This window comes from Dendrobates tinctorius, unplaced genomic scaffold (genome assembly GCF_039654945.1).
Source record: "Dendrobates tinctorius isolate UK_male_01 unplaced genomic scaffold, ASM3965494v1 ptg000039l, whole genome shotgun sequence".
Taxonomy (NCBI): domain Eukaryota; kingdom Metazoa; phylum Chordata; class Amphibia; order Anura; family Dendrobatidae; genus Dendrobates; species Dendrobates tinctorius.
The window spans coordinates 56,817,963-56,844,304 of record NW_027361707.1 but is presented as its reverse complement, the minus strand read 5'-3'; positions in this window follow the sequence as shown (position 1 = coordinate 56,844,304).

Sequence of the window (26,342 nt, the reverse complement as noted above, 5' to 3'; positions counted from 1 at the left end):
GGATAAAATGGATCCTAAAAGTTGTTGTGCAATTTCTTCTGAGTACACCTCATATGTGGTCATGAACCACTGTTTAAGCACACGGCAGGGCCCGGAAGGGAAGGAGCGCCATTTGACTTTTTGAATGGATAATTAGCTCCAATTATTAGCGGACACCATGTCATGTTTAGAGAGCCCCTGTGTGCCTAAAGATTAGAGCTCCCCCACAAGTGACCCCATTTTGGAAACTAGACCCCCGAAGGAACTCATCTAGATGTGTGGTGAGCACTTGAATCCCCCAAGTGCTTCACAGATGTTTATAACGCAGAGCAGTGAAAATAAAAAATCATTTTTTTTCCTCAAAAATGATTTTTTAGCCCGCTATTTTTTATTCTCACAAGGCTAACAGGAGAAATTGGACCACAAAAGTTGTTGTGCAATTTGTCCTGAGTACACCGATACCCAATATGTGGAGGGAACCATTGATTGGGCGCATGGGAGAGCTCAGAAGGGAAGGAGCGCCATTTTGGAATGCAGACTTTGATGGAATGTTCTGCGGGTGGCATGTTGCATTTGCCGAGCCCCTAATGTGCCTAAACAGTAGGAACCCTCCACAAGTGACCCCATGTTGGAAAATATAACCCCCAAGGAGCTTATCTAGATGTGTAGTCAACACTTTGAACCCCCAAGTGCTTCACAGAAGTTTATAACGCAGAGCAGTGAAAATAAAAAATCATTTTTTTTCTCAAAAAGTGATTTTTAGCCCCAATTTTTTATTTTCACAAGGGTAAAAAAAGAAATTGGACACCAAAAGTTGTTGTACAGTTTGTCCTGAGTATGCTTGTACCCCATATGTGGGGGGAACCACTGTTTGGGTACACGTCGGGGCTAGGAAGGGAAGTAGTGACATTTTGAAATGCCGACTTTGATGGAATGTTCTGCGGGTGTCATGTTACGTTTGCAGAGCCCCTGATGTGCCTAAACAGTAGAAACCTCCCACAAGTGACCCCATTTTGGAAACTAGACCCCGCAAGGAACTTCTCTAGATGTGTGTTGAGCACTTTGAACCCCCAAGTGCTTCACAGAAGTTTATAACGCAGAGCCGTGAAAATAAAAAAAAACATTTTTTCCCTCAAAAAATGATTTTTAGCCCACAATTTTTTATTTTCACAAGGGTAGCAGGATAAATTAGACCCCAAAAGTTGTTGTTCAGTTTGTCCTGAGTACACTAGTACCCCATTTGTGAGGGGAGACCACTGTCTGGGCACACGTCGGGGCTTGGAAGGGAAGTAGTGACGTTTTGAAATCCTGACTTGATGGAATGGTCTGCGGACATCATGTTACATTTGCCGAGCCCCTGATGTGCCTAAACAGTGGAAACTCCCCACGATTGACCCCATTTTGGAAACTAGACCTCCCAAGGTACTTATGTGTGATGTGTGGTGAGCACTTTGAACCCCCAAGGGCTTCACAGAAGTTTATAACGCAGACATGTGAAAATAAAAAATCATTTTTTTCCACAAAAATTTTTTTTAGCCCCCAAATTTTTATTTTCCCAAGGGTAACAGGAGAAATTAGACCCCAAACTTATGCAATTTTTCCTGAGTATGCTGATACCCCATATGTGGGGGTAAACCACTGTTTGGGCACACGTAGGGACTCGAAATGGGGGGAGCACTGTTTGACTTTTTGAATGCCAAATTGGCTGGAATAAATGGTGGTGCCATGTTGCGCTTGGAGACCCCGTGATATGCCTAAACAGTGGAAACCCCTCAATTCTAACTCCAACCCTAACTCCAACACAACCCTAACCCTAGTCCCAACCCTAATCATATCCCTAACCACAACCCTAACCCCAACACACCCTTAACCCTAATCCTAACTCTAACCCTAACCACAAGCCTAACCCTAATCCCAACCCCAACCCACCCCTAACCCTAATTCCAACCCTAACCCTAATTCCAACCCGAACCCTATTTCCAACCCTGACCCTATTTCCAACCCTAACCCTATTTCTAACCCTAACCCTAATTCCAACCCTAACTCTAATTCTAACCCTAGTGGAAAAAAAAATATTTTATTTATTTGATTATTTGTCCTTACCTATGGGTGTGATAAAAGAGGGGTTTATTTACTTTTTATATTTTGATCAATGTGGGAGTTTATCACAGTGATCAAAACAAATGAATGAATCTGCAGCATTGCACATTCCGGCAGGCGCACTGCAATATGGCGGCACCCATGATCCGGGACGGCGGGACACCGGGAGCTAGGGCAGGACTCGGAGGGTACTGGGGGGAGGGGAGGTGATCGGACTGCGGGAGGAGTGGAGGGAAGGTGAGGGGGAGCAGATTGTGATGGCGGCAGCCGATCGCTGCCATCAGTCCGTGTGTGGGGGGGGTCAGATTAGTGTTTCCAGCCATGTCCGATGCTACTGCAGCATCGACCGTGGTTGGATTGTAATATTTCATCAAATTTCATTGATGAAATATTACTATCGCTCTGATTGGCTGTTTCACTTTCAACAGGCAATCAGAGCAATCGTAGCCACGTGGGGGCTAAGCCACCCCCACTGTGGTGAAGTATAAAGGGTCCTGTGTGTGAAGTATAAAGGGTCCTTTCATTGACCCCAGTCACCCGAGCCACAGAAGGGTGATTTATACCATGACACCTACATAGGCATCATGGGTCGTATTGGCACAGCTTTTCATGACACCTACGTAGGCGTCATGGGTCGGGTTAGTAATAAGCCAATATGCCTGCAAGGATTGCCTGCGTGTCACTGTAATGTTGTAGCCATCTTAGTAGTGACATTACTTTGATTGTCTGGCCGTGTGACATCATAAGGAGTTATAAAAGAACAGATGTCGCCTGGCTCTGAAAACTGATGCTATTGCTTAGCTCTGTAGCTGTTTGTATTACAGGGAGAAAGTGCCTATCCAGGTGTGTGTGCACATTATAATGAATCAGAGTCCTGTAGTGTTTTTACTGGTGCTGAACCATCATACTAAGAGCCCTTTAAAGGTCTATTTTTTTGCTTTGCTATTTGTATCACATACATTCTGCATTTAGTCTAGGTAGGGAGAGACCGTTGCAGGAGTAGGATCAGTGGCAGGATACAGTCTGTAAACAGGGATTAGGCCTGTGCCGTCCCTTGCAAAATATATAGATGGGGCATTTTTTTGTGTGTGAAATAATTTTAGATATTGTGTGATCCATCAATTATTATATGCTTTGTGGTACATTTTGGTGTTACAACACTCCAAAAAGTGTTAATTTTTTTCTGGATTAAATTACTCACCCATAGCGTATTCCTAGCTCTGGGTTATATTTATGTGATAACTAAGGCCTCTTTCACACTTCAGTTTTTTTGCATCAGTCAAGATCCGCCAAAAGGACGGATGGCGGATCCGTTTTAGTACTGATGCCAACGGATGGCACCCGTCCGTTTTTTGACGGATCCAACAAATGAAGAATTTTAAAGGAATCGCAGCCTGGAGAGAGAGAGAGAGAGAGAGAGAATTTTTTTTTCTCCGGCACCCAGAAAGAATTTCGGGTTAAAACAGTGTCTGGAGGATCCGCCAGAGGGAAAAAACGTTGCAAGCTCCGTTTTGAAATCTTTGAGGATGGTGACGGACAGCAACTTTTGGCGGATCCGCAAAAAAAACAGATGCAACGGACGGCAATCCGTCACAATCCGCCAATAATGGAAGTCAATGGGGAAAAAAACGGATCCTCAAAAAAAAATTGCGGATCCGTTTTTTTCAAAACCTGGCGGATTGTGACTGATTGTAAAAAACTGAAGTGTGAAAGAGGCCTAACACTACAGAATTGCTCACCTATACACTATCCCATGGTGTGAGGTACATTTCTGTGATATCTAACACTTCCAAAAAGCGTTTAAACTTTTTTCTGGCTTAAATTACTCACCCATACAGTATTTTGTGGTCTGGGGAACATTACTGTAATATTGATCACTGTAAAAAAGTTTTAAAAAATGTTGCTGGGTTAAATTTCTCAGCCATATAGTATTCTGGGGTACATTTCTGTGCTATATGACACTCCAAAAAAGTGGTAACATTTTTTGCTGCATTCAATTAGTCATCGATACAGTGTATCATACTTAGTAGGTGACAAAGATGGCAGAACCATGCGAGACTCCCAAGGGAGTGACTGGTGGAATACTGGAGCAAGAGGAAGCTGACGCAACAGCAGAGATGGCAGGACCCTGTTGTCCGGATCCAGACAATTTCCCGGAACCTCAAAGGGTCAAACCCAGGCTGCATTCCTTACCACTGAGGTTTGTGAGGACTGTTGTGAGCTCTCTTGATCCAACTTTTGAGGCACGGCTCCCTCTTGTGGATACTGCTGGTAGTGGTGCTGGTCAGCATGATGTTAACCCAACAGCTGCAGAAGATAATTGGAGGAGTGGTGGTAGTGACTGGGACTACATAAGCGAGCAGACTTCTCTCAGTGACTGCCGGTGATACTCCTTTCTTTGCTTACTGAGGATTTCTGTCTCCTGCCCGATCCTGCATTTTTTCAGCTAAGTGTCATTTGCTAAACCCCTTGCATCTGTTTTTGCCTTGCTGTCAGGGGTCAGCTTGCTTCCCCTGGGGCTGCTGGCTCCTGCCCTGTATGTTTGTATCTTGTGTTTGTTTGCTCAGTCCCCTGCTGTATTAGCCTGTTGCTAGCCGCCAGTTCACACCTGAGTGCTGATATAGTGGGGGCGAGGTTGTTCAAACCTCAGTATTTTTGTACATCAGTCGTGTTAGAAATATTTGGGTTTTTACGGGATTGCAGACAGTGCCTTTTCTGTCCTGTCCTATCCAGTCTGTGTGGGCCCCATCATTTGCTCAGTCTATTTTCTGTCTGTGTTTGTGCTTCATCTTGTCTCACCGACAATATGTGTTTGGGGGCTGTCTATTCCTTTGGGGATCTGCTCCGGGGCAGTTTAGATTTCACCTTTCTGTCTTTAGGCTTAGTTAGTCCTCCGGCTATGACGAAGCGTCTATGGCAACGTAGGAACGCTCCACAGCTACTGCTAGTTGTGTTGTTAAGATAAGGGGTCTGCAATACGCTGAGCGACCAACCTCTCTGGTGTTCTGGTGGCATAGCCTATTGCGCTCTCCTCGGTGACCCATTCATAACAGAGGACCGTGGAAAGGAGAGGCAAGATCCAGGAGCTGGTGGACGGACTTCAGGGTCTAGGCTGATCAGAAAAGACTAGAAGGTGAGCCAGGATCAAGCCTGGAGAAATATTATTGGGACTGATAGCCGCAAGGAACTGATAGATGACATCTCGGGGGGTGGTCATTATGTACGACCCTCAGAGGAGAAGAGAGTCCATTGAAGTGTTTGGGATCCATAATCACATTTCGTTCAACCATCGGGCAGCAGAGATGGAATACTTGCTTCAAAGGCTGCAATAGCTGATGGCTGGAACGAGGGTAATGTTCCTCAAAATGGAGAAGCAACAATGCTGGTATGCAGTGGGTGTGATCCCAGAAGGAAGGGAGTAGGATGCATCCCTCATAAGGAAAGAATGGGCCAGGTAGAGGCATGATGCGGTTAGAGACAGAGCTACTACCACCACCATGAGCATAATATTACTTACAGCTCAGGCACCTGGGAATCAGGCTCCAGGAAGCAGGTGAAGGCAGTTCCCTCAGCCTCCCAAGGAAAGAGAAGGAGAAGCGGACACCTAGAGACAATTGAAGTAGTACTCTCCTTATAATTTATTCCTGGCTTTGCACTTTCTGCAAAGCCTTTATGAGAGCAGATGTACATAATCTTCACTTTTAAAATATTTATGTTCAAAATTTATTTCTGGACTCAATTAGTCATCCATCCAGATTAATGTGTTTTTTGGTGTATTACGGTGGTTTATCAAGTGCTACTGTATTGCTTATGCATAAAATTTTACATGTTTTGGGGTAGATTGGTTGTATATATCCAAAGTTTTTTTTTAAATTATCAATATTATATTGCTCATTCATAGAGCATTACATCTTCTTGGGTGCACTTCAGTGGTATCTATCACTCAAAAAAATTGTTAAAAAATGTATCAGTATTATATTGCTTGTGCATAGAGTATTACATCTTCTTGTGAACATTTTGGTAATATCTATCTCAAAAAAAAGTTACATTTTTTTGCTGTATTATATTGCTCATCCATAGAGTATTACATGTTTTGGAGTATATTTTGGTGGTATATACTGTATAATACTACAAATAAGCAGTGAAAAATTTCTGTGCCTTCAATTACTCGTCCATACAGTTTTATGTGTTTTCTATTACATTTCAATTTTTCATAAAACTCAAAAAATTAAACATTTTTATCTTACTGGTCCATACAGTATTACGTGATTTCTGTTACATTTCAGTGTTTTATTAAAATTTTTAAAAACCTTGAAAAAATGTTTATGGATTCAATGATTCATCCATACACTGTAACGTGGTTTGTGCTATATTTCCATTGGCGATGCTTCCATGGGTCTTCCCCATGCTGTTCTTCTTCCATTCAGCACTTTTTCCATCCATTTCAACATTTTCACTGTCCTTCAGATCTCTTTGCAGGTCTGTGAAAAATGCTTGGATTTTCCATTGACTCCCATTATACTTGTTACTAGAAACAAGCATTTGAGCACTATTAACCCCTTTCTGCTATTAGACGTACTATCCCGTCCATGTGCCCTGGGACTTAATTCCCAGGGACGGGATAGTACGTCTAATGTGATCAGCGGCGCCCACGTGGTGAGCGCTGCTGATCGCGGCCGGGTGTCAGCTGATTATCACAGCTGACACCCGGCACAATGTGTCAGGGGCGGTCACAGACCGCCCCGACATGTTAACCCCTTGTACACCACAATCAAACACAATCGCGGTGTACCGGGGGTTAAAGGGAAGCATCGGCAGGGAGGGGGCTCCCTCCGTGCTTCCCTGAGCCCCCCACGGCAGCGCAATGTGCAGCGCTGCTGCGGGGTCTCCTTCCCTACAGGCCCCCGGATCCAAGATGGTGACGGGGGCCTTCGGGGGCCTGTAGGGAGCTGACTTCCTCACTGCCTGCAAAGCGCAGGCATGAGGAAGTCTGCAGAACTGCCTGTGACAGATTGCAGATCTGTCACAGTGATCTGTGATGTGATAGATCAGCGATCTTTCACAGGACAGTGATGTCCCACCTGGGACTATGTAATAAAGTAAAAAAAAAAAAAAAAAGTGTAAAAATAATTTAAAAAAAATCGCTAAATAAATTAGTAAAAAAAAAAATATTCCCCAATAAATTCATTTTTTGAAAATAAAAAAAAGCAAACAATAAAAGTACACATATTTGGTATCGCCGCTTCCGTACCGACCCACCCTATAAAACTGTCCCATTATTTAACCCCTTTAGCGAACCCCTTAAAAAATAAAAATAAAAAACGAAGCAAAAAATAATGATTTATTATCATACCACCGAACAAAAAGTGCAATAACGCGCGATCAAAAAGACGCATATAAATATCCATGGTACCGCTGAAAACGTCATCTTGACCCACAAAAAAAGAGCCACCATACAGCGTCATCTGCAAAAAAATAAAAAAGTTATAGCTCACAGAATAAAGCGATGCAAAAATAATTATTTTTTTAATAAAATTGTTTTCATTGCAAAAAACCGACAAAACATAAAAAAAGACCTAACCGTACCGACCCGAAGAATGAAACCGCTTTATCAATTTTACCGCACGCGGAACAGTGTAAACGCGCCCCCCCAAAAGAAACTCATGAAACGCTGGTTTTTGTTCATTCTGTGTCCCAAAAATCGGAATAAAAAGCGATCAAAAAATGTCACATGCCCGAAAATGGTACCAATAAAAACGTCAACTCGTCCCGCAAAAAATAAGACCTCACATGACTCGGTGGGTCAAAATATGGAAAAATTATAGCTCTCAATATGTGGTGATGCAAAAACTATTTTTACAATAAAAAGCGTCTTTTAGCGTGCGATAGCCGCCAAACATAAAAACGCCATAAATAGTAAATCAAACCCACCGTTATCACCCACCTAGTTAGGGAAAAATAATAAAACTAAAAGAAAATTTATTTATTTCCATTTTTCCATTAGGGTTAGGGTTAGGGCTAGGGTTAGGGTTAGGGCTAGGGTTAGGGCTCAGATTAGGGTTAGGGGTGTGTTGGGGTTAGGGTTATAATTGGGGGGTTTCCACTGTTTGGGCACATCAGGTGCTCTCCAAATGCAACATGGCGTCTGATCTCAATTCCAGCCAATTCTGCGTTGAAAAAGTTAAATGGTGCTCCTTCCCTTCCAAGCTCTGCCATGCGCCCAAACAGTGTTTTACCCCCACTTATGGGGTATCAGCCTACTCAGGACAAATTACAAAACAACTTTTGGGGTCCAATTTCTCCTGTTACCCTTAGGAAAATAAAAAATTGGGGGCCAAAATATCATTTTTGTGGAAAAAAATGATTTTTTTATTTTCATGCCCAGGCGTTATAAACTTCTGTGAAGCACTTGGGGGTTCAAAGTGCTAACCACACATCTAGATAAGTTCTGTGGGGGGTCTAGTTTCCAAAATGGGGTCACTTGTGGGGAGTTTCAATAGTTTAGGTACATCAGGGGCTCTCCAAACGCACATGACACCTGCAGACCAATCCATCAAATTCTGCATTCCAAAACGTCACTACTTCCCTTCCGAGCCCCGACGTGTGCCCATACAGTAGTTTCCTCCCACATATGAGGTATCAGCGTACTCAGGACAAATTGGACAACAACTTTTGGGGTCCAATTTCTCCTGGTACCCTTGGGAAAATCAAAAAATTGGTGACTAAAAGATCATGTTTGTGGAAAAAATACGATTTTTTTATTTTCACGCCCGGGCGTTTTAAAATTCTGTGAAGCACTGCGGGGTTCTAAGTGCTCACCATACATCTAGATAAGTTCCTTGGGGGGTCTAGTTTCCAAAATGGTGTCATTTGTGGGGGGTTTCTACTGTTTTGGTACATCAGGGGCTTTCCAAACGCGACATGGTGTCCGATCTCAATTCCAGCCAAAAACGTCAAATGGCGCTGCTTCCCTTCCGAGCTCTGCCATGAGCCCAAATAGTCATTTACACCAACATATGGGGTATCAGTGTACTCAGGACAAATTGCACAATAACTTTTAGGGTCCTGTTTAATCCTTGGAAAAATAAAAATTGGGGGTGAAAAGATCATTTTTGTGGAAAAAATATGATATTTTAATTGTACCGCTGTACGTTATAAACTTCTGTGAGGCCCTTGTGGGTTCAAAGTTCTCACCACATATCCAGATAAGTTCCTTGGGGGGTCTAGTTTCCAAAATGGTGTCATTTGTGGGGGGTTTCCACTGTTTTGTTACATCAGGGGTTTTCCAATCACGACATGGTGTCCGATCTCAATTCCAGCCAAAAACGTCAAATGGCGCTGCTTCCCTTCCGAGCTCTGCCATGAGCCCAAATAGTCATTTACACCAACATATGGGGTATCAGTGTACTCAGGACAAATTGCACAATAACTTTTATGGTCCTGTTAACCTTGGAAAAATAAAAATTGGGGGTGAAAAGATCATTTTTGTGGAAAAAATATGATTTTTTAATTGTACCGCTGTACGTTATAAACTTCTGTGAAGCCCTTGTGGGTTCAAAGTTCTCACCACATATCCAGATAAGTTCCTTGGGGAGGTCTAGTCTCCAAAATGGGGTCACTTGGGGGGGTTTCCACTGTTTAGGTACATCAGGGGCTCTCCAAACGCGACATGGAGTCCGATCTGAATTCCAGCCAATTTTGCACTGAAAAAGTCAAACGGCGCTCCTTCCCTGCTGAGGTCTGCGATGCGCCGAAACAGTGGTTCCCCCCCCCAATATCAGGTATCAGCGTACTCAGGACAAATTGCACAATAACTTTTGGATTCCAATTTCTCCTGTTACCCTTGGTAAAATAAAAAAATTGAACCTGAAGTAGTTTTTTTGTGAAAAAAAGTTAAATGTTCATTTTTTTTAAATATTCAAAAAATCCCTGTGACGCACCTAAAGGGTTAATAAACTTCTTGAATGTGGTTTTGAGCACCTTAAGGGGTGCAGTTTTTAGAATGGTGTCACTTTTGGGTATTTTCTATCATATAGACCCCTCAAAGTGGCTTCAAATGTGATGTAGTCCGTAAAAATAAAATGGTGTTGCAAAACTGAGAAATCGCTGGTCAATTTTTAACCCTTATAATTTCCTAACAAAAAAAAATTTTGGTTCCAAAATTGTGCTGATGTAAAGTAAACATGTGGGAAATGTTATTTATTAAGTTTTTTGTGTGCCGTATCACTGTGATTTAAGTGCATAAAAATTCAAAGTTGGAAAATTGCAAAATTTTTGCCAAATTTCCATTTTTTTCACAAATAAATGCAAGTTACATGAATGAAATTTTACCACTAACATGAAGTACATTATGTCACGAGAAAACTATGTCAGAATCACCGGAATCCATTGAAGCGTTTCAGAGTTATTACCTCATAAAGGGACAGTGGTCAGAATTGTAAAAATTGGCCTGGTCATTAACGTGCAAACCACCCTTGGGGCTTAAGGGGTTAATTGCTCAGTTTGAGTAGCGAGCATCCAATCATTTTAGTGCACACTCATCTCTAGTTATGATGGCAGCCAGGGGACTTCTGAAGGCCTTCATCACAGGCATCTCATATGCTGAATTTCAATTGAAATATTCCAATGTATGGTATTTTGGCATAAGTAAGAATTAATGTACAAAATTAAGTAAAGTTTTTAAAAATATAGCAAAATATAAAATTCAAATTAGTCCTCCCACATTGAAAATTAAGAAGTAAAAAAATACACATGTTGCTGTCATGTTCATAAAAGTCCAATCAAAATATAAAAAAACTTAAACCTTGTAATGAGAAAGAAAATCAAAACAGCAGAAAGGCAGTGTTTTTGTCACTGCTAATATCTAACAAAATGCCATAAAGTAAGATCAAAATGTCATATATATAGCCAAAAATTATGTCAATAAAACCAGTGGAAAAAAATGTCACGGAAAATGGCAACACAAACATACAATTTTTTTGTACAAATTTTAGAATCTTTTTCTCCACTTACGTTAAAAAAGTGGAAAAGTTTGGCATCCAGTTATTGAACTGACCTACAGAAGCGTGATTCAAAGTGACTTTTACCACCAAATGTACACCATAAAAACAAACACAGAAAACCATGGCATAATTGCTTTTTTGACAATTCTACTACACTTGAAATTTTTTACAGCTTTTCAGTCCATTGAATGAAAAAATACAATTGATCCTGCAAAACAAGAGCAATCATACAGTTATCTGTATAGAAAGTAAAAAAGTTGACCTTTTGGAAAAAAAAAGAGGTTGAAAAAAGCCATAAAGCAAAAATTGGCTGTGGAGTGAAGGGGTTAAAGGGAGTCTGTCACTCCAAAAAACTTAAATTGAAGTATATATATATATACATATATATATATATATATATATATATATATATATACATATATATATACAGTGGAATGTAAAAGTTTTGGCCCTTTTAGAGATCATCTCATCTTCAACTTTCTTAACAGTTCACAATGACAGTAATTTTGAACAGGGGTGCCTAAACTTTTACATTCCACTGTATATAGAACCTACAAAAGTTAGGAGCATTGAACCCCAGGAGAGAATAGTGCTAGGCTACTGCTTATGATGATCAGAAAACATGTACATTTTATTAATTCCTGATTAAAAAATACATAGTCAACAGATGCTTTTAGGTATGCGATGAGAACACAAAAGATTACAACGTCACCATCCAAAACAATGTATAGGGTATGCTTATTACAAAGCCCAAAAATAATAACTCTCTCCAGGGGCTCAATGCTCCTAACTTTTGTAGAATCCATTTATTCAGGGAGTTGACCCCTTTCCTTAGGGATTATGACATTGAGATAAATTGACCAAGTGACCAAGTGCTAGGTTCTCCATTTCGTCCCCTTAATTACCACCCCTTAACTCATACTCTTATAAACATGTGGACCACTTCAGTTTCTGTCTCCTACCCCTAGTTTTGACTTCCAAAGCTGATATAAAATACAGCCCCAATAAAGGTGATTGGCAACGCTCACTACTTTCCTATCAACATTGACTGCCCACTGCTTTGTGATCCTGTGTGCTTCAAGCATCTGCTACATGCCCATGCACACACTGACACTGTGTGAGGACTCTTTCACACATCTGTGTCTCCGGTACGTGTGGTGACAGTTTTCACATGTATCGGAGACACTGACACATGTAGACCCTTTCAAATAAGTGGATCTGTGCACATGTTTCCCTGGGCAAAAGACACTTACATGTCTGTTTTTTGCAATCAGCATGGACGGCAAAACGTCCCGCACATGTGCACATGGAGAATGCACATTGATGTCCTCCGTGTGTCACCATCGGAATCGGGGTTGAAGCGCTACATTAAGCGCTGTCCCCTAGCTGCAGGTGCTGAAACCAGCTCTCATCATTCTCTCCTTCTCTGCCAGCGAGCAGAGGAGAATGATGAGCGTTATAGTAAAGTCCAAATGACAGCAGGTGGGGGCTTTTGGGACTCTTACCCTCATCATCCGACACCAGCTGCCGCTAATAACAGTGACAGTAGGTGCAGATGATCGGAGTATTCCACAGCCCCCACTTGCTGTCGTTCAGACTTTAATATAATTCTCATCATTCTCCTATGCTTGCCGGAAGAGCAGGGGAGAATGATGAGAGCCGGCGTCAGCACCTACTGCCAGGGAACAGCGTTTACTGTAGAGCTTCTTCGCCGGCCGCCATCCGTGTGGTACTGATGCAGCACATGGGAAGCACACGGTTGCCACATGTGTGCCACACGTAGTACACACATGGATATCGGAAATATCAGGACGTGTGAAACCAGCCTGAACATGGTAAATAAGATATCCAAAAAATGTGTGTGGAATTGCAAATATTTTGCAATCTCAACTGACTTGGAATTGTTTTCCTGCTTTCCAATGCAATACTTGATAAAATGAATGGTATAATTCAAAAGTACAACCCGGTCCACAAAAAACAAGCAATCATACAGCCGTGAAGATGGAAAAATAAAAAAGTTATGGATCTTGGAATAAGAGGAGGAAAAAACGAAAGCACAAAAACTGAAAATCAAAAGGTTTTTAATGGGTAAAACCATTTTTGCAATTGGTTTTAAAAAAATATTGAACCGTTTCTACCGCCTAATCTGGCGGCAGATTTTGCAATATTTCTCTCTCTGATGCCTTCTCTTTTGATTTACACTGAGCAAAATGGTAACAATATTTTGAACTTTTGTCTTTCCATCTCCATATTTCACCATCCATTACTGCTTCGAACGTGAGACTACCATCACTTTACAGACAATCATCTCTGCTATCTCATGCATAAATTTGACTTGCAACTATTTTGCATATGATAAGCTATGCAGATTCTTGTCATGTCACTGCATTGTTACTATTTTGCTCTTGATGTTGGAAAATCTTAATCTTCCTTTGTTCTACAATTAATGACCTGTTCTCACCTTCCCTTAAGCCCCCGTTACACACTGCGATATCGCTAGCAATATCGCTGTAAAGTCACCGATTTTGTGACGTTGCAGCGATATTGCTAGCGATATCGCTGCATGTGATACTTACCTCCGACCGGCTCCCCCGCTGCTCATCGTTGGTCGCGCGAGAAGCTCCTGGATCATTTCTCGTCGAGCGCTTCCTGCTGGGCTTCCTGTGGCACCAACGAGCGATGCGTGGAGGCGGGCGGGAGGACGTCAGGATCCCCGCGTCTGATGGGTAAGTAGCGACCCCCGACCCCAGCGATGTCGCTGGTGAGATCTGCCTGTGTGGCAGCTCACTAGCGACCACTTAGCGATGCACCAGCGATCCATATTGTTGTTGGGATCGCTGGTGCATCGCTATGTGTAACAGTACCCTTATACCTGAGTGTGTCACTATGTTGATTCGCAAGTGGAAGGTCACTGATTCAAATCAAGGAGCAGTCTTGAAGAAGATTTCCCAAGAAAATTAACAAACTGCATCAAGTGAGTATCATGACAGTTGGAACAATACGAAATGAAGTCAGTCCATCCATTCAAAAGTCAAGAGGTGAATGTCTAAACAAAATATCGGAAGGAGCAAGTCAACCCATCACAAGTTCTATCAGTTCTGGTGCTACAAATACTGTAGTGAAGGTGGCTTATATGCTTTGTAATAGTGAGATCACAGATGTCCATGCAAGCTCTGTGAGATGCACATTACACAGGTTTGGAATGGTGGCCTGAAAAACTTTAAGAAGCCTCAACTTTAATGTCGTCAAAGAAGCTTTGACTCGAGTTTGCAGAAAAGTGAGAAAAGTGGAAAATAGATGACTGGAAATGGGAGATTTGGATGAGATGAAAGTCAATAGGCTAGGCTCTGATGGGCGCAAATGGGTCTGAAAGATAAAAGTGATTAAAGGGCTAATGGATTGGGTAATTGAAGGAACTGTCAAGTTTGGTTGAGGAAGCCAGATTATATAGGGAAGTTTCACAGTCAAAGGCCATGGATCAATAGTGGTCTCAATGCTGAGCTTCTGTGAGCATCATACAAGATGAGTAACTACATACACTTGAGTACTATGGGTATGAAGACGTACTGTTCCAGCAGGAAAAATAACCGAAACATACGTTGAGATTGGCAAAGAAATGGTTCACTAAGACAAAGAAGTAGTTGTGCTAGATTGGAAATTCCCCGGACCTCAACCCAATTGAACACTTGTGGGTAGAGTTGAAGAAAATGCTGTATACATAACCAAGTGAGTCAAACAGTATGCACCAACTTTGGAAGCATGTAGTAGAGGCCTTGGAATTTGGTCGAGATATGCTTTAAACTGATCTGGAGCATGCCCAGAAAGATTCAGGTAGTGTAGAAAGCCAAAAGATAGATTTACAAAAAAAGTAAAATGAAGAAAATAAAAATTTAGATTTTAAGAGAAAAACAATAACATTGCAGTAATATTTCTTGAATCTGCATAACTAATGATGCAAAATAGTTACAAATTAAATTTATGTATGAGATAGCCAAGATAATTGTTTATAAATTGATGGTAGTCTCACGGTCGAAGCAATAGTGGATGGTGAGATATGGAGCTTGAAATTTGAAAGTTCAAAACATTGTTACCCTTTTGCTCATGAGTGTATATCCATGTCAAGGTTGAGCTGAACTTTAATGTTGTTATGAATCAGCATAGAAGAGTGTAGGAACAATACATAAAGGTATGAGCACAATTTTATTTCCTCGGGGATTTTACAGTGAATTTTACTGCAAAACCCACATAAAAACTTTTAAATACTCTTGGTTCCTCTTGGTTTCAATAGAAAATCTTTTGTATAGTGTCCATGATGCTGTTTTTTTTTCAATTTGCATTTTACCAGCTCCTATTATAAGGACTCATGCAGATGATCATATTATTGGACCGAGAGGAATCCAACAAAACATTGGATAGCACTCAGACCAATGTTATGCTAAGGGGCCATTCAAATGTCTGATTTTTCCTTGCACAGAACATATTGTTGGAAAAAAAATCACAGCATGCTCGAGTTTTATCAGATATTCATATCACATTTGGCCATGCAAGTCATTGAGTCCCTGGAAAAAATCAGACCATACATGGTTGACATCTGTGTGCTTGCCTATTTCCATGGATCTGGGAGAATCTGAGCTCACTGTGATCACAGAATTTTATCAGTGTGTGATTTGCATAATCAACCTGATTCTTTCGGATGAGAGAATACACATCCATCTTCAGCTAGCCTAAAGGCCCCCGTCCCGCTAGCGAGATCGCTGATTTTGTGACACATCAGCGATCTCGCCAGTGAGATCGCTGTGTGTGACGGGATCAGCGAACGGCCCCCCTGCCGGTTATTGCTGATCATGTAGCATCGGCCAGGGCCATTTTTCGATCGCTGGTCTCCCGCTGGCCAGCGCGCATCACTGCGGTGCTCATGGAAGGTTGTTATGACTAGTGAGCCCTGTCCCCATTCTGCACTGGCATCATTGTCCCCACCTCAAGAGGAAGTGGGAGCTGCACCTGACCGCTCACCTACTTTTAATTATTTATACATCTGAAGGTGGGGACAGTGACATCAGTGCTCTTTGGGTGGAAGGCTCACATGTCATACCAACCTCATGTGAACCAAAGGAACGCGAGTGTTGATACCGCTAGAACGGCAATGACATCAGAGGTGAGAATAAGCTTTTTATTTTAATGAAAATGAGAAGCTCTTGTCCAACTAGTGAACAATATGTGCACAGCACTGTCATTCTTGTGCATTATGTTCATTTTATAGAGTGCTTTTTTAATGCTTTTGTCAAGCATATTCTATGCGGAATCCATCTGAAAAATATGCTGTGCTCACATAACCTTCGGGTTATTAACTTACTGAAAAATTCACAGCTAACTCATTCTTTAGTCTGCTATCTGCACAGAACATAGAGGTTGCACCGGTAAAATTGCTAAGAATTTTTTATTAAACCCAAGTGCAAAGAAAATTATTTTAGTTTTAAATAAAAATGTAAGTAAAATATATTTGCTAGGTAGAATAGAATAAGGGATAACTGAGTAAAAGATAGAAGACTAATACGTTGTTCTTACTAGTAAACTAAAGCAGATGTACTCAACACCAAGCAACAGAACTAAGCAGAAGAAAGAAACCGAACCATCTTTCTACACCATAAGAATTCTGCTCTGAGCTTTTGTATACCATAATGGCCATCATTCTTCCATTCAAATCCCTCTACTTTCTAATTGCCAACTATCTCTGGAGTAAGTGTATAAATAACATGCTATTTTGTGCAATTCACTGTTATTTTTTGGAAAATGATTTTCTTTGCTGGTTCAATTTGACATTTCATTATAGAGAAGTATTATAACTTTGTGTGACCTCTAAAAAGTTGTGTCCTAAAGCATCATCAAAAAGCTTTTTTCCCTCTACACTTTTGTGTTGCCGTTGTCTGGAAAAGGATTTTCTCAGAAGACATTGTGATCTGTAGCGTTTTTGTTATATTTTTTTTTTCGGCAGCCTTACTTCAAAAAACTGTTTCCCAGTTTCTGAGGGTAAAATATCCACATTATTTTATAAATGATACTCCCTACTTTTAATAAAATATTTTTCGTATTCTTTAATAGCAACCACGTAATATAAATTATCACCAATAATGAAAGTAAAAACTATTCAAGTAGACAAAGATTAGATTGGCAATATGAAATACACATTTGAAAATAATCCCAAAACCTAAGCTAAATGGGGTCACCATTTTATCTTTCACTTTCTCCCCAAAAATTGTCCTATATACCTTTTCCTTTCTGCCACTTTTTCATGATATGATCACTTTATTCAATATGAGTATTGTATTTGGCAGTGTTATTTAGTCACTGTACAGTAGTGTTTTTTAGTCACTGTGGGGTGGTGTTATATAGTCGCTGTATGGTGGTGCTATATAGTTACTATATGGTGGTGTTATATAGTCACTGTATGGTGGTGTTAAATAGTCACTGTATGGTGGGGTGGTGTTATTTAGTCATTGTATGGTTGTGTTATTTAGTCACTATATGGTGCTTGTAGTGAAACCTCCACCAGTAGGAGCTAGTGAGGGAAGAGTGGTTACACACTAAGAGTAGCAACCCTGAGCAACAGCACAGGTGCCACAGGTAACGAGAGAGAATAGTCAGACGAACCGAGTCAGAAACTAGCAGGAGCAGACGTACCAGAAGGAGCAGCAATACACGTAGTCAAAATACCAAGCCGAGAGTCAGAAAGCCAGAACATGAGCACGGGGTCCAAAACGTGAGACGAAATACGTGGTCAGGGTACAAGCCGGGGAGTCAGATGCCAGAGAGGGAACATAGCAGCAGAGACGAATACCAAGAGAAGGGGTCAGAAATCAGTCCGGGTCATACACGTGAATATCAGTCAAAGGCAGGAGGATCACCAAGGTACAAGGGTCAGAGGCTCTAAACTGGAAGCTTGAGCTATCAATAACACTGGTCAGCAGGCTGTGAGAGACTGAAATAGCCCAGCTAGCTCCAGAACGAGGCTGAGGAGATTAACTCCCGCATGACCAGTCCGGAGTGAAGACAGCAGAAAATAAACTCCGGACTGGACCATGACAGTACTCCCCTCTCAATGGGGGGCCACTGGACCCCCAGGCTTCCCTGGATGACGAGCGTGAAAGGCCCGGACCAACCGATCCGCATGGACCGAACGCACCGGCATCCATGACCGATCCTCAGGACCGTATCCTTTCCAATGGACCAAGTACTGAAGTGAAAGACGGAGCATACGAGAATCCACCACCTGTTCCACCTCCTACTCGGTCTGACCATCTACCATAACAGGCGGCGGGTGCGAGGGAGACTCATCAGAGGAAGGCACCGACGGCTTCAGAAGTGCTTTATGGAACACATTAGGAATCCGTAATGACGGAGGCAAACGCAGGCGAAAGGCCACAGGATTAATCACCTCTAAAATCTCATATGGACCAATAAACTTGGGACCCAACTTAGCAGAGGGAATTCTCAGCCTTATGTTTTTGGTGGATAACCATACCTTATCCCCCACCTGATAAGTCGGCCCCACCGAGCATCGTTTATCCGCAAAAATTTATATTTGCCCTGAGCCTCCCCAATGTTTCTCTGAACCTCCCTCCAAACCTCCTCCAACCGCAAAAAGGCCGAATCAGCCCCTGGACACTCCGAATCTAGTCTGGAGAATTCACCAAAATGAGGGTGAAACCCATAGTTGCAGAAGAAAGAAGTACCAGTAGACTGATTGACGCGATTATTGAAGGCGAATTCCGCTATAGGTATCACAGAGCACCAATCATCCTGTCTGGATGTGACAAGACACCGCAGGATCTGCTCCAAAGACTGATTGGTCCTTTCAGTCTGACCATTGGTCTCAGGATGGTAGGCGGATGAAAAGGTCAGACTGATGCCCAGCCTTTTACAAAAAGCTCTCCAGAATTTTGCCACGAATTGCACCCCTCTATCAGACACCACACTGACAGGCACACCATGCAACCGAATCACATGCTCAATGAATAGCTTAGATAGAGTCTCAGCATTAGGAAGACCCGTTAAGGGTACAAAATGTGCTTGTTTACTGAACCTATCCACAACTACCCAGATCACAGTTTTGCCATTAGAGGGTGGGAGATGAGTGATAAAATCCATGGACAGGTGAGTCCACGGTCTATCCAGAATTGGCAGTGGCACCAATTCCCCGGCCGGCCGGTTGTGGGAGGCTTTAGCGCGGGCACAAGTTTCACAGGAGGACACAAAACCAGTGACGTCAGAAGTCAACGAGGGCCACCAGAACAGCCTAGTGATGGCTTTACGAGTGGCCGAGTTTCCAGGATGCCCACTCAGAGATGAGTCGTGGAACTCCCGAAGCACCCTTAACCGATACTGGACAGGCACAAAGAGCTTATTTTCAGGTATGGACGGAGGAGCAAGAGATTGGGCCTCACGAATCTCCAGCTCCAATCTCGGGGACACCACAGCCACCACCCCGCGCTGAAGAATGGAGGAAGGAGGCTCAGGTGGCGATACCGGATCTAGGCTGCGAGACAAGGCATCTGCCTTCACATTCTTGGAACCTGGTCCAAAAGTGATGGAAAACTGATATCGGGAAAAAAAAAGTGAACACCTTGCCTGTCTCGAAGCCAGACGTTTGGCGGATTCAATGTAAGACAGGTTCTTGTGATCTGTAATGACAGTGATACGATGGACAGCCCCCTCCAAAAAATGCATCCATTCTTCAAAAGCCAATTTAATGGCCAAAAACTCTCAGTTACCCACATCATAATTCCTTTCAGCAGAGGAAAATTTTTGTAGAAAAGAAGGCACAGGGTCTTAAGTTAGTTAATGTGGTGGGCCCCTGGGACAACACAGCCACCACTCCCACCTCAGAGGCATCCACTTCTATGATGAATGGTTTAGACAAGTCAGGTTGCACCAGTACCGGAGCAGTCATGAAACGTTCTTTTAGCAAAGAAAACACCGCCGCAGCTGGAGCTGACCAGTTTTTGAGATCCACCCCCTTTTGGGTGAGATCAGTGAGGGGTTTGACCACTTGAGAGAACCCCTTGATGAATTTTCTATAATAATTGGCGAACCACAGAAATTGCTGAAGACCCTTGAGATCTCTGGGTTGCACCCAATACACAATGGCCAGTACCTTCCTAGGGTCCATACGAAACCTCTCAGCGGACAGGATGACCCCTAGAAAGGACAATTCTTGAGTAAAAAATGAACATTTCTCCAATTTGGCAAAGAGTGAGTTCTCCCTGAGCCTCTGGGGAACCGCATGAAGATGACCCATATGGCTTTGTCTGTCAGAAGAATATATGAGTATATCGTCAAGATAAACAACTACAAAGCGTCCAATAAAATCAGAAAAAACATGGTTAATGAAATTCTGGAATACCGCTGGTGCGATAGTCAAACCAAAGGGCATAACCAAATTTTCAAACAGACCCTCAGAGGTAAGAAATGCAGTTTTCCATTCATCCCCCTCCCGCCTACGGATGACTAGCACTAACACTGGTCAGCAGGCTTTAAGAGACTGAAATAGCCCAGCTAGCTCCAGAACGAGGCTGAGGAGATTAACTCCCGCATGACCAGTCCGGGGTGAAGACAGCAGAAAATAAACTCCGGACTGGACCATGACAGTGCTGCTATTTAGTAATGTATAGTGATGTTATATAGTCACTGTATAGTGGTGTTATTAAGTCACTGTGTGATGGTGTTATTTAGTCACTGTTTAGTGTTGTTATTTTGTCACTGTAGGATGGTGTTATGTAGTCATTGTAGTGTGGTGTTGTTTAGTCACTGTATGGTGTTATTGTCTGGTAGTTGTAGAATTGGGATATTTAGTCATATTAGGGTGGTTTGATTTAGTCACCATATAATGGTGTTATGCAGTCGCTGTATGGTGATGTTAGTTATCCACTGTATGGTTGTTCCATATGGTCATTGCATGGTGGTGTTATTTAGTCACTGAATGCTGTTACGGTAATTAGTCAATGTATGGTGATTTTATTCAGTCAGTGTTTCTGTCATAGATGGAAATTAGGCTAGTCTGACATTACTTATTAGTTACAAAGCCATGCTGACCCTGGTTAATAACTTCATTCTTATCCAGGTACTTACATATATGTTGTTTAATAATTTATTCAAAGATCTTTCCTGGCATAGAAGTCAGACTCACCAGCCTATAGTTCCCTAGGTCCATGTTCTTCCCCTTTCTGAAGATAGGAACAACATTTGCTCTTCTTCAATCTTCTGGGACTTTTCCTGTTCTCCAAGAAATTTCAAAGATTCAAAAATTTCTTCTGCGATCTCCTTCATTAATCTGGGGTGTAATTCATCCTCACTATCTTTCTGTTTATAGATAGCCTGGATTCTTCTATTCTTTTAGTAGGACAGTGAAGATCAGTTGATGCTATATTTCCTTTCTGAAAGAAAACAAATGCAAAATAGGAATTTAAAAGTTCGGCCATCTAAAAATCTTTTCTTATCATTTTATCATTTTCATCCTGTAAAAATCATATAGCATCTTTGACTTTTCTTCTACTTTTGACATATCCCCAAAATCCTTTTTTATTGCTTTTGGCATCTCTTGCAAGCCTTAATTCATTGTCAGCCTTAGATAATCTGATTCATGCCCTGCAGTTTCTGCAGACTGCATTATATTCTTTTTTAGATATGCCTCCCTCTTTCCATTTGATAAACATTTGTTTCTTCCTTTTTAGCATGTGTTTAAGTTCTGTGCTCCTCCATCCTGGTTTCCTTAAATGCTTCCTATTCTTCCCTCTTTTCGGAATTGTTAACGATTGTGCTTTGAGAATCTCATTTTTCAAAACTTCCCATCCTTCCTGGACATTTTTGTCCTTAAGGATATCCAGCCATTGGATCCCTCCAATTCGCTTTCTGAATCCCTTAAAATCTGCCATTCTGAAATCTAATCTTGAAATCTGAGTCTTCACAGGTCTTCCTCCTCTAGTTATCCAAAATTCTAAAAGAACATTGTCACTACTTCCTTGGGTCACAGCCACTCTTACCCCCTCAACCATTTCCTCCCTGTTTATAAGGAGTAGATTCAAGGTTAGCAGATCCCTTTGTTTTCTCCTCTACCTTTTGGAAGATAAAGTTGTCAGCAAGAGAGGATAAGAATTTGCTTCACCTGTTAGTTTTGCTTGAGAGACATTCCCAGCAAATGTCTGGATAGTTGAAATCTCCCATGTCCAGTATGTCTTATTTTTTGGAGAATTTGGCCATTTGACGCACAAAGAGTTCATCCATATCTTCAGCTTGCACAGGCAGCCTTTAATAAATCCCTACAATGGTGTTCTTTCTGCTTTTCTCTCCTTGTATTCTTACCCAAATAGTTTCCACAGAACTCTCAGTTTCTGAAACTTCAATCTCTGTGCCCATTTGGAGAGACTAAGTCTGGCTATACACATTAGATCCCTCCCTTGACCTGTTATGCACATTCAATATCCAAATAAGTATGTATGGAAGATTTATCTTCCATTTTTTAACAGCTAAAAAATGTCATTTGAGCTCAAATAATTTTCACATATTATTGTCTATCTTTAGTTAAAAAAAATTGCAGACTACCAATTTGGACGCTACTCCTAGATTGGATTTTTCTCTTGAGGTTATGTTCAATACTATTTTCCACTAATGTGCTTTTCTCCTAAACTACAGGCTTTTTTCTCATTTTCTCTTCCTTCTCTGGGAATGTTGATGCTTTCCTTACTCTCCAAAATCTGATCTGCTTCTACAACACCTTCCTTTTTTCTGTGTCTATATATTGCACAGACAGAGCATCTAGCAGCAGAGATTTAATGCATTTGTGATACAATTTGCAGCCGTGTAAAAAAAAGGTTTACACAAACTCTGAAGCAGCACAATTGTACAATAATTTTCAATGTTGAATATCTGGAAAGTTCTTTTAATTTTGCATTTGGGAAGCAAAGCAAAAATATATAAATTTAACAATGCCTTTAGGAACTTGTCAACAATCTAATATATAGGGGGCACTAGTCTTTCCTGCATTATGGCTTATGTCATGGAAAAGAATCATTGAACAGTTGGATTTTGCCACGACTCATCCCTTTGCTTTCAAACTAAATAAAAAATGAAATCTGAGATTGGTGGCAGGATACCTTCCTTTTTCCATACAGAACACATACATATTTGTATACTGAATGTTTGTAATGAGCCAAGTGAGGTATCTATTGTGTATAGCCAGACGGTCACTCAAAATGAGCAAAAGACCTAATATGACAGTTTAGATGCTAAAGGAACTATAAGTAAAGCATCTTAAAAATGCAAAGCAAGAGATACATATTGTATATTCTACAAAGAAATGGGTTAAAAATGGAGAGAAAGAAAACTGCTATATAGAAATGAAGAGTAAAACAGATATCAAGGCACTAAACAAGGATGAAATACGAGTAGAAGCAGAGGAGTTCTGTGGGTTTGCTTTGTGACTATGCATGAAGGGGAATAAGAATCTGTTTTAATTATCTATTTTGTATGAATATATGTTATTTGCTTCTAGATTTATTTTATAAGTGTTTTCATTCACTGTTATCCTGCCTGTAATGATGACAAAGTCATGGTTGGAAAGTAATTTCCACAAAATAGGAAGTGTCAGTCTACAGTAGTTGAGCGAAACGGGTCAGTCAAATTCATGAGTCGCCAACTTTCGATGAAGTCAGGTTTCATGAAACGAAACCCGACTATAACGTGAGGTCGGCCACGAGGTCGGCGACCAGAGCGCCAAAGTCGCGTTTCAAATGATGCTTCCAGAGCCCTTTTTCAGTCAATGATGGAGGGCGCACTCTGTGGGCAAAGCGATGACATGGACATCGGTCACCACCATCTTTGAGAAGGGCATGCAAGTGATTGGCTTGCTTTGTGTGGTGTCACAGGGGATATAAAAAGGCGTGCATGCCAACCGCCATCTTACTTCTGCCGATAATAGCATTAGAGAGAGGTTGCAGCTGCTGATTCTGAATAAGGGAGAGCGTTAGGTAGGGAAGAAGAACAAAAAAACTGATTCTGCTGTTAGCGATTTCCAGTGTACAACACAACAGTTTGTGTGCAGTCACAGGGGAGGCTCTATTTTTTGTGCATCAGCTCTGTTGGTTATTAGGCTGCCTTACAAGGCTCCCTGATAGCTGCATTGCTATTTGCACACTGATGTGCAATCTGCTTTTTAAAAAGCAAAAATAATTTTCTTCCTCTTTTCTGCGCAGTTACCAAACGTTCATTTTTCCACACTTTTGTGTGCAACAGTCCTGCTTATTAGGCTGCCTGCTGCCATACTTGGACTGAGAGCATAATTGTCAACCTCCTAAAATCTCTAGGGAGCTTCCAATTCTCCCCAATACCATATACACACCTTGCATTTTGTCATACACCAGCCAATTTCAGCCTGTTAAATTGAGGTGTAATCTATAGTGGGCCTGAGATTATAGTTCAGCCTCCTAAAATCTCTAGGGAGATTCAAAATCTCCACAATACTATATACACCTTGTACCTTGCTTTACAGTACCATATAGCTGGTGGTATTTTGGGTACATTTTTTCAAAAATGAGGAAGTATGGTGGAAGAGGCCGTGGAAGTGGGTGGGGGTTGCCAGCTGGTACTGATGGTGGTGGGCGTGGTGGTGCATCTGCTGGTAGTGGCAAAAGCACAATAGCACCTAAGGCAGGAGGTGTTGAGCCTGAGTAATTGTCTGGCTCCACAAGGCCCTGAAGGCTCCTGTTATGAATGAGTCACCGTAGGAGGCAAAAACAGAAATGCTAGCTAAGTCCAGAAAACCACAGAAGTTGGCAGCTATCGGATTGCAGACCCCTGAACCTATCAAAAACAACTAGCAGTAGCCGTGGGGGGTTCCTACGATGCCCTAGACCCCTCGATCACAGCCGGAGAACTGCCTAGCCTAAAGACAGAAAGGGAAATCTAAACTGCCCCAGAGCAGACCCCAAAGCAATAGGCAGCCCCCAACATATAATGACGGTGAAGCAAGAAGAAAAAACACTAACACAGATAGAAAGATAGACTGAGCAAATGATGGGGCCCAAGCTAACTAGATAGGACAGGATAGGAAAGCTGCTGTCTGCAATCCGCGAAAAACCCTATCAAAATAAGAGCCAACAGACTGGCGGGAAAAAGGCCCTGAAGACGCCAGCCTTCAAAAAGACTATGTCAGTACTCAGGTATTTTCTGAAGACAGAGCAAACCGACAAAAAGGAATTCAGCTCACCCCAGCAGGGAATGGTAGAATCCAGAAAAGCAAGGCAAACTAAAACCAAAACACAAATGCAAAAAGGCAAAGTAGAAAACTTAGCTTTTGAGGAGCAGGAATAAGACTGGTCTCCTAGAATTCCACAGAGAAATCACCAGCGAGGCAGAAGGGCGTCGGCTGTCTTATATCCAGTCAGAGATCCCCATCGCCCAGTCATCCTCTCCCAGCTCAGGTGCTTGGTAATCAGCCTCACTACCTTCCTTCACCAGGAGAGGGAGTTCATCAGACCTCAATGGTGAAGGGGAAAATTAACTCACAACAGTACCTCCCCCTTGAGGAGGGGTCACCGAACCCTCATCCACGCCACCAGGGCGATCAGGGTGAGCCCGATGAAAGGCACGCACCAATCTCAGAAGCGTCCACCTCTACCTGGAACGGGAGTGAGACATCAGGTTGCCGCAAAACCGGGGCAGAAGTGAATCTTCGCTTCAGCTCCTGAAAGGAAGAAACAGCTTCCGGAGACCAATTCAACACATCGGCACCCTTCTTAGTCAGATCAGTCAGTGGCTTGGCAATACTAGAAAATTTTGCCATAAATTTCCGATAAAAATTAGCAAAACCCCAAAACTTCTGAAGGGCCTTCAAAGAAGTGGGCTGAACCCAATTATAAATGGCCTGTACCTTGGCCGGATCCATTTCAATAGTTGACGGAGACAAAATAAATCCCAAAAATGAAATCCTCTGTACCCCAAAAAGGCATTTCGATCCTTTGACATACAAGGAATTCTCCCTCAAGATCCGGAACACAGTCCGAACATGTTCCACATCAGAATCCCAATCCTTGGAGAAGATCAAAATATCATCCAGATAGATAATCAAAAATTTATCCACAAAGTCTCGGAAAATGTCGTTCATGAAGCACTGGAAGACAGAAGGGGCATTAGTGAGCCCAAAAGGCATCACCAGGTACTCAAAATGTCCCTCTGGAGTATTAAACGCCGTCTTCCATTCATCCCCATGCT